Source organism: Puma concolor, chromosome E1 (assembly GCF_028749965.1).
Source record: "Puma concolor isolate L17-30 chromosome E1, mPumCon1.1.hap2, whole genome shotgun sequence".
NCBI lineage: Eukaryota > Metazoa > Chordata > Mammalia > Carnivora > Felidae > Puma > Puma concolor.
The window spans coordinates 59729075-59737033 of record NC_141680.1 but is presented as its reverse complement, the minus strand read 5'-3'; the positions used below and the strand labels follow the sequence as shown (position 1 = coordinate 59737033).

At 52.2% G+C, this 7959-nt stretch overlaps 1 long non-coding RNA gene across 3 annotated transcripts; it reads right to left on the bottom strand.

The window, feature by feature from the left end:
• Positions 1-1529: 1529 nt before the first annotated feature.
• LOC147574556 (uncharacterized) lies at positions 1530-6434 on the bottom strand. 3 transcript variants are annotated; one of them, XR_015244323.1, is made up of 3 exons: positions 6154-6434; positions 3052-3807; positions 1530-2902 (listed from the first exon to the last, which is right to left on the bottom strand). It is a non-coding gene; the product is annotated as an uncharacterized LOC147574556 (long non-coding RNA). The 3 variants fall into 3 exon arrangements; XR_015244324.1 differs by having other exon boundaries at positions 1530-2878; positions 6154-6433; XR_015244325.1 differs by lacking the exon at positions 6154-6434 and adding an exon at positions 5248-5338.
• Positions 6435-7959: the final 1525 nt, after the last annotated feature.

Sequence of the window (7959 nt, the reverse complement as noted above, 5' to 3'; positions counted from 1 at the left end):
AAACACGTACTGGTGAGGAGGTAGAGAAATTGGGAGGCCCGTGCACCATTGGTGGCGAGGTGAAATGGCACAGCCACTGTGGAAGACAGTGCAGTTTCCTCAGCCAGTTAAAAATAGAACTATCAGCAATGTTACTGGTGCAAATTTCTCCAAAAGAATTAGAGTCAGGATCTTGAAGCGATCATCGCCCTCCTACGTTCATCGCACCGTTATTCACAACAGCAAAGATGTGGAAGCAACCAAAACGTCCACCGGCAGATGGACAGATACAGAAGGTGTGGTTCATCCATACGATGGGATATTATGTATTCAGTCTTAAGAAGGAAGGAAATTCTGACACCAGCTACAATATGCATGAGCCTTGAGGGTGTGGGGCTCCGTGAACTAAGCCAGTTTCAGAAGACCAAATACTGTGGGATTCCATTTATATGACAGAATGAAAGCGCTCGAACTTGAACTCGTAGAGGCGGAAGGTAGAACAGAATTTGCCGGGGGCTGAGGGGAGGGGCAAGCAGGAACGTGACTCAGTGTGCGTGAGGTTTCAGTTACCCAGACGAGAAAGGTCTAGAGATGTGCTGTACAATGTTGCACTTACGGTTAACAGTAGTATTCCATACACTTAAAAATTTGTCAAGAAAGTAAAAAAAAAAAAAAAGGGGGGGCGCCTGGGTGGCTCAGTGGGTTAAGCGTCTGACTTCAGCTCAGGTCATGATCTCACAGTCCGTGAGTTCAAGCCCCGCGTCCAGCTCTGTGCTGATGGCTCAGAGCCTGGATCCTGCTTGGGATTCTGTGTCTCCTCCTCTCTCTGGCCCTCCCCCATTCACGCTCTGTCTCTATCAAAAAATGAATAAATGTTAAAAAAAAATTTTTTAAAGCCAACCAATAACAGTATTGTACCAATGTTAACTTCTCAGTTTTAGCAAATGTCCCATGGTTATTTTAAGATGTTAACATTTCAGGGGCGCCTGGGTGGCTCAGTCAGTTAAGCGTCTGACTCTGGATTTAGGCTCAGGTCATGATCTCATGATTCATGGGATTGAGCCCTGCATTGGGCTCTGTGCTGACAGCATGGAGCCTGCTTGGGATTCTCTCTCTCTCTTTCTCTCTCTGCCCTTCCCCTGCTGGTGTTCCTTCCCCTCCCCCCATCTCAAAATAAATAAATAAACATTTTTTAAAAAGATGTTACCATTCAGGAAGCTGGCGAAGGACACGTGGCCAGGCTTCTCCATCTCGGTTCTACTGACATTTTGAACTAGATCCTTCCTTGTTGTGGGGCTATCCTGTGGATTTTAAGATGTTTAGCGGCACCCCACTGGGTGCCAGGAGCAGTCCTACCTACCCACCCCCCCCATGTGACAACCCACAGTGTCCCCTCACCCTGCCGAATGCCCCTGGCGGGGACGCTCCCAATTAAGAACCACTGTCAAACAGAACCCTTTGCCCGGTCTTTGCACTGTTCTAGAAATCTAAAATTATTTCGAAATTAAAAGTTTATGCCATAACACCAAAGGGACAATCCATGAAAGAAATCCTTGATAAGCCCAGCTTCGTTAAGATTAAAAACCACTGCTCTGCAAAAAGTGGGTTCAAAAGAATGAGGAGACGAGCCACAGACTGAGAGACAGTATTTGCAAAGGACACATCTGATAAGGGACTATTACCTGATATATATAAAGAACTCCTATAATTCAACAATAAGAAAACAAGCAGCCCAATTAAAGATGGGCCAAAGACTTTGACAGCTCTCCAAAGGAGATATAAGATGGCAAATAAGCATGAAAGTGTGCTTTACATCATGTCATTAGGGAAATACAAATTAAAGCAATAATGAGACACCACTACATGCCTCTTAGATTGGCCCAACACCCAACGCCGGTGAAGATATGGAGTAGGAGGAACTCACTCGCTGCCGGTGGGGATGCAAAATGGCACAGCCACTGTGGAAGCCAGTTTGGCAGTTTCTTATGAAACTAAACAGACTCTTACCACACGACCCCGCAATCGTGTTCCAGGGTATTCACCCAAAGGAGGGGAAAACTTACCTCCGCACAAAAACCTGCACGTGGATTGCTTACAGCAACTTGATTCATGCTTGCCAAAACTTGGGGGGCAGCCAAGATGCCCTTGAGTAGGTGAAGGGATAAATAGACTGCGGTCCAGCCAGACAGCAGAATGTTATTCAGCACAAAAAGAAATGAGCTATCAAGCCATGAAAAGAGACGGAGGAACCTTAAATGCACCTCACTACGTGAAAGAAGCCGGTCTGAAGAGAGTACAGACTGTGTGATTCTGTCTGACGTTCTGGAAAAGGCAGGACTATGGGAACAGTAGAAGGATCAGTGGCTGCCCGGGGTTGGCAGGGCCAGGAGGGAGGGATGAGTGGGGGGAGCCCTGAAGATTTTCAGGGCCGTGAAACTACTCTGGATGATACCGTAATGGTGAAAACACGTCATTTTGCATTTGTCCAAACCCATAACGTGTCCAATACCAAGAGCGAAGCTTAATGTAAACTGTGGACTTTGGGTGATAGGACGCGTCCACGGAGCCTCCTCCGTTGCAACAAGTGTACGCTCTGGTGGGGGTGTTGATCACGGGGGAGGCTGTGCATGAGTGGGAGCAGCGGGTACGCAGGAAAGCACGCGAGGCCGGGAAAAACGAGGTCGGAGCAGAGCCAGCGCGGATGAACTTCCTCCAGCCCACGGTGTCTCAAGTTAGCTCATACTGGAACCTGGTTGTTGCTCGGAGAGTAGCTGTTGGCAGGGTCCCACGAGACTCGGTTTCCCCGGAATACACCTTGGGAAACGGTGTTCTCCATCCGTTGTCCTCAACCCGGCGCGGGCTTGCGCCCCAGCAGATAACTGACAACGTCTGAAGGCATCTGCGGATGTCACGAGGAGTGGGGCTGCAGGCACAAAGTGGGTGGGGACCAGGGGTGCTTCTCCCGCCCTGCAATGGGCAGGACTCTCCCGTCACACCTGTCAACAGTGTCACAGCTTCGAAGCCCGCCCCCCCCCCCCCCCCCGCCGCGAGTCACGGGACATTGGCTTTTACGAAGCAGTACATTCAGCCGGCATAACTCCTTGGAAAGGAGAGCCCTGCGTCCGCTGTTGCTTATCGACCCGAGGGTCTCTGGGGGCTCCCTGCTAGTGGAGGTGGCTGGGTGGGAACCATGGGAAGAAAGGGACAGTTTGGTCGGCTTTGGAGACCAAGTGCAGGTCCAAACTCGTGGGAAAGCAGAGACGCAAAGGAACACGAACACTCGGATGTCAGCGGGCAGGAGACGTCCCTGTGCCCCTGACACCCGTGATTCTGTCCGCGGAAGAGATTTCACCTGCTCCCACTCGCAGGTGCACAGACCCAGAAGTGTGGTCCCAGAGGGGATGAAATGGAGCAGAAATATCACCCCATGGGACTCTGGGCTGACCCCTGGCTCTCTCTGGTCCCTAAGGGGCAGGCTGTCCCCTGGAGTGAACCCTGCCAGACCAGCCTGTCCCCCATTTTTCCTCCTGCCACAACCCCGTTCCAGGGAGCTCAAGGGAAGCTTTGTGCGAGCTCCCATTGTGCTACATTTATCTCATTGCCAACCTTCAAAATGCCAAACGCTGCCACTTGCCCGGGGGGAAGCAATTTCGCCTCCTACCCCGAACGTCACCGCAGAAACTCACTTCAGACCCCACTGACTGATCGGTTTCTCCTCCACCAGCATCCACCGGCATGCCAGGCGTCAAAGACAAAGGGACTCACCCCTGCCTCTCCGCGCCCTCGGCTCTCTTTGGTATTAAAATCACAAGCTGCCACTTCCAGATCCTGAAAGAGACGTGGAAAATAAGGTATTCGCAGAAGAAGCTTAACTATGACGCGTCCACATTACGAAACAGTATGCAGCTGCTAAAACAATGCAAGCATGTATCGAAGATGGGGAAATGTTCACATTATGACGTTAGCTGGGAAAAAAAAAAAGAATACAACATGAGCTCAAGTTTGTGAAAATAAAATAGAGTAGAACAAAAACTAAAAAAAAGGAAAAAGGGCAGAAAAACATTATGTTTTATGTGCAGCCAAGAAACGTGTAGTTTGCTTCCTTCTTCTGTTCTGTACTGTTCTGTATTTTCCAGAGTACGTATGAATTCGATGATGTGTAATTAAAAGTTCATTTTTTAAAAATGTGTAATGTTTATTCATTTTTGAGAGACAGAGAGAGACCGAGTGTGAGCAGGGGAGGAGCAGGGAGGGAGGGAGACACAGAATCGGAAGCAGGCTCCGGGCTCCGAGCCGTCAGCCCAGAGCCCCGACGCGGGGTTCGAACTCACGAACCGTAAGATCGTGACCTGAGCCAAAGTCGGCCGCAGAGCCCCTCAGGCATCCCTGAAAGTCCATTTTTAAATTCTTTTTTTTTTTTTTCAACGTTTTTTAATTTATTTTTTTCAACGTTTATTTATTTTGGGGACAGAGAGAGACAGAGCATGAACGGGGGAGGGGCAGAGAGAGAGGGAGACACAGAATCGGAAACAGGCTCCAGGCTCCGAGCCATCAGCCCAGAGCCCGACGCGGGGCTCGAACTCACGGACCGCGAGATCGTGACCTGGCTGAAGTCGGACGCTTAACCGACTGCGCCACCCAGGCGCCCCAAGAAAGTCCATTTTTAAAAGAAAGCTTAAATCCCGGCGTTCTCCTCAGGTTCGGGGCACTGATGCTCTAGTAAGTGACATCCCACAGGAAGAGGCCACATCTGAAGCCACCGGTCACCTTCTCCCCTGATGTATCGTCAAGAACCTCCCCACAATGAGCCCACAACAGTCATCTTCAGGGCGTTGCTTTCTGGGGGTCGAAGAGGGCAGAAGGGAGTCTCTGGGAAGAACACGGCATGGCCCATTGCCTCAAAGCCAGAGGCACAAAAAAGTTCTTAAATGGCACAAACCCATTCCGACCACAGAACAAGAGCCCTGACCCCTTCCCCTGCCGTCCCACCCATTTGGACACCTATGGAATCTTCCAGAACCGACTGGTCTTGCAAGATGCTCCCTGGGCCTGGCAGCGTATCTTAGACCTGATACCAGAGTCCGGCGGACAGGGGGAGCGTATCTGGACGTCCCGAACAGGAAAACTTACCCACCCCGCTCCCACCCTGACATGCACCGCCAAGCACGCAGGGGATCAATTTCTGGCGAAGCGAGCCTGGAGTGGGGCTCCCCCAATGTGCCTCTGCAACAGTCCCCAGGCGATGTGCTGCTGGTCAGGGGACCCCACCTGGAGAACCAGGGAAGCAACAATCCGGAGGCGGCCAGGTGGAAACACCAGCTCCTCCTTCTCGTGAAAACGGTCGCAGCGCTCGGGACGGATCCAGAGGGCGCGCACACGCCGCCCCGTGGGTGCGGACACGCCAGGCTTGTGGGCGGGGCTCGGCGCCCCCAGAGGGTAAGCCCCCTCCCCGGGGAAATCTTCTGCGTGGCTGGAGGGACAGGAGCAGGGTCCCTCTCCTTTGTTCGTGCGGACGCCCGTGCCCAGAGCTGTGGTCTCCACTCAGCCCCAGCCATCTCCTTGGTGGCCAACTGGCGAGAAACTCATTGGAATTCAGGTTGCTTGTAAACACCTGCGGGTTTTGAGATTTTGCTGAGGTCCAGAGCTCGGGGATTTTGCTCGGGGAGTTTATCAGAGTTAAGTCGGTGTAGGGAAAAAGAGGTGGGTGTGTGCGGTGGGGGGAGATGGAGATGGCGGGGATCAGTGAAGATTAGTAAATTATTCACACATCGCTCTCTACCAGAACGGAAGCTCGCCTTCCACTCAAGAATGCTTATCAACACCCTTAGGTTTGTTTTTCCATCCATGTTTAAAGGGGGTAGAAGGGAAAATAGCATCATTTTTAATTAAGAAATTAAGCCGTCCCCTTTCCCAAATATTCGGCTCTGAATTCATCACTTCCAGGAGCGGGGGGAGGGGAGAGTCCAAGCATCGCAAGAAAAGGGTTTTTTCATCATCCGCAAAATCCGATGCCCAAAATAGCCCCTTTGTTGCCCTGGCAACTAGCATTTGCTCCCCCCTCCCCCCCCCCCCCCCCGTCCCTTTAGCATATTGCTGCATATTTCTATCACCTCTTTCCAGGCACAGTTCATAAACAGGACGGCATAATAAAGAATGTTATCACCAATGACTTACAGCCCAGCTGCGCTCAGCGAGATAGAAAGCGGGAAGCAAATACAATTTCATGCAGCGAGGGTAACAGATTGATTGGGTGTCCTTCAAATGCGATGCCACTTCTTTAAGTCAGTCCAAATTCAGAAAGAAAGTTGGGCTCGTCCTTTTCCTGGCCGCGGTAGACAATCCACGCGGCGATAATGCCCGGGGGTCTCATTAGGACTGGAACCATCTTGCCCCGAGACAGGGATTATTCCGACAGACTTAGCTCCTCTCTCTCCCTCCCTCCCCTCCTCCGCTCCCCGTCAAAGGGCCGAGGCCCCGGGATGTGGGCCTTTGCGAATTAATTATCCTCTCTCGCTGAGGATTACTCGGGCTCCATTGCTGGGGGCAGTGGGGGCGGGGCGGGGGCTTTAGCTGATGAAGATCGAGTACGATTTTTCACATCCGTACCTGGATCCTCCCGTCTGGGGAGCGGCCGTGTCCGTTGTGGGGTCTGTCTCTCTCCCCAGTTCAGGCAAGATCCCACTACGGGCCTGATATTCCTCCTGGGCCCTCGGGTAGACTTCTCAGAATCCCACGCCGTGGTGGGATTCGGCAGGGGAAGCTCTAAAGAACATGGTCCCGGGGAGAATGAGCAGGAGAACCTCCACCATCGTCCCGGAAAAGCTTAGGGGCTGCCTGGGCCCCAGGCACCATCCAGAACGAAGACTCCATCCTTCCTTGTACAGACACCATTTATGAAGCCGGCCTGAAGGTCGTCCCCGGGCCACTGCAGGAGAGGGAGGCAGAGAAAGCGGTCGCCTTCCTGAAGCCCGCGGAGGGGAAGAGGAGAGAGGGGCACCACGTCTCGTGGGCACCAGGGAAGCATCCCCGGAGCTCGGCTTCCTCCCGGCCGGTGGCCAAGGCCCTTGCGGGTGCCGGTTCCCATGCAGCGCTTGGCCCGGCCTAAAGAGTTTGGGCAGGTGGCTCTTTGGGGGGGGTGGGGCCCCGCAGGGGGGAAGAAGACCACTAGGGTGATGGGGTCGCCCTCCCGTGCCCCCTGGGTTCTTGGCTCCGTCCAGGCCGGTTCCCAAGGCCGGAACGGGAGGGAGTTTATGCATTACCTGATGTTCTCACCAAGCCTTCACTGCTGGGATGCGGGAAGCGAGAAATTCTGGAGGAGAATACAGCCAGCTCTGGTCCCATTTGCAGGAATTCACCTGGTGTCCGCCAGTTTCTCAGAGCTCACGTCTCAGGGCCCTACTGGAAATTTTGTTTTAATGTATTTTCAATTGAGAAGCTCACATAATATAAAAGTAACCATTCTGTTGTATTTTTTTTTAATTTTTGAGTTTATTTTGAGAGATAGAGAGAGAGACAGAGCATGCAAGCCGGGGAGGGGCAGAGAGAGAGAGCGAGAGAGAGAGAATCCCAAGCAGGCTCCACGCGGTCAGCTCGAACCCACGAAGCATGAGATCATGACCTGAGCCGAAATCAAGAGCCAGATGCTTACCCGACTGAGCCCCCCAGAATCCCCTAAAATTAACCATTTTCAAGTAAATGGACAATTCAGGGGTTTTTCCTACATTCACAGTGTTGCACAGCCATCACCTCTATGTATTTCCAGAACATTTTCATTGCCCCAAAAGGAAACCCCAGACCCACCAAGCCATTATTCCCCATTGCCTCCTCTTTCCAGACCCTGGCAACCTACTGCTCTGCATTCTGTCTCCACTCTCTTCTGGATGGTTCTTGGAAGTGGGATCATGTGGTAGGGATTGGTTGCTTTCACGTAGCATCTTCGAGCTTTACCCACATTGTAGCAGGTGGTCAGGACTTCATCCC